We start from the raw sequence: 1,699 nt of genomic DNA, 5'->3' as shown, positions 1-1,699 counted from the left end.
TTAACATGCCTTTGGAGAAGATCGACTTTCGTTAAACGTTCAATCAGGATTTCTAACAGTTACCTGCCATTTAACCTCGGACTGTTGAGGGGGAGGACAGGGGGGGTACCCTTCTCCCTTCTCCCACCCCTCGTCTCCTTTCTCCTACCCCCGTTCTCCTTTCTCCCATTAGAATAAAAAATCTCCTTTTGAGATATTTTTTCTTGAAATATTAGAAATAATTTTAAAAGGAGAAATATTTTATTTTTTCTCCTTTCTCAAACTTTTTCTCCTTTCTCCCAGCCTTCCTCTCCTTTCTCCTACCCCCTTTCTCCTTTCTCCCACCCCCTTTCTCCTTTCTCCTACCCCCTTTCTCCCTGTCTCCCTTATCCCTGTCCTCCCCCTCACTGTTAGTTCAGGCAGAAGAAGTTTCAATGTATAGACCCCCCCCCCCCCTGCCATAAAATAATTCCAATGCAAAGTTGGAACTTTGGGTTTAAATAACCGAAAAGGGGAGAAATATAGCCAATCCCGGATAAGGAATATAAATAATTTTACAGTTACAGGAATTAATTAAAATGGAATTTACTTTTAAAGGCATGAATTATTTTGTGTTTTTAAAAGACGAGCTTTATACTCTCAGTAGAATAACTGTTCCTGGTAAAACTTCATCTTTTTATAAGATACATATAAATAATATATATCTAAACTGAGGTTAAGAGTATTCGGTAATAGTCATGAATAAACGGTGATGTTGAGTATATTACGTCAATGCAACAGTACTATTTTATCAAATGTTTCAAAAAAAGGTATAATATAGTTACATTTTTGGATGGCCCATACAGAGTAACGATACAGTGAATGTTGGTGAAAATTGTATGTTTTTTTTTATTGGCAATGTATCTTTTTATTCAATTTGTGGTTTAATATATTTTCGAAGAATAAATTGTGTTTCATTGTTTAAGTTTGAAACATAATACTACATAAATAAATGAATTATTTGACAAATTACAATAGATGTTACGAGACAATATTTACAATCACCTATATTCAAGTGTTATTAGTTCTAAAAATACAAAAATAACACTGTATATATTTGAAATAAAACTACTGTGTCTTATAACATGTCCTCGGTATATTTACGGATTTAAAATGTATTTGGTCAATTGAGGCTGGTTCGGGTTTTTCGGAAGTTCTGGCTTTTTAATTAACCTCCTAGTATGGACATTCAGGCTCTTTTCTTTGATAAATCTGGTTTTATTAAATACTTCATGTCACACTTATTAAAGTTTAACGATTTAATGTTTCAATATTTAAAATTTAGGAAAAGGAATTTAATAATTATTTTCCGCCAATTGACATGATTTGCATTAATACATAATCATAAGACATAATTTAGTATTTTTATCTTTGTATTTAATCGAAACACAACAGTGAATGTGGCCACAAAATTTTTAACAATATTACTGGGAAATACAATACGAGAGTGCGAAATGACGCGTTAAATATACCAGAAAAATAATGTGTCAAGACTATTTTATTTTCACATAAAAGTTATCATATAAACCCACCTCATTACATTTGAATAAAAGATGTCAACAAATTCACAATCGTTGAATAGACTATTGTGCATAGTGCGAACCCATCATCTGATATCAAGTAAAGTGACACGCCCCTCGCGTATTCATTAGAACGTCCTCTTGATTGTAATCGACCAATC

This window comes from Mytilus edulis, chromosome 3 (genome assembly GCF_963676685.1).
Source record: "Mytilus edulis chromosome 3, xbMytEdul2.2, whole genome shotgun sequence".
Lineage (NCBI taxonomy): Eukaryota > Metazoa > Mollusca > Bivalvia > Mytilida > Mytilidae > Mytilus > Mytilus edulis.
This window is presented reverse-complemented; position numbering follows the sequence as displayed.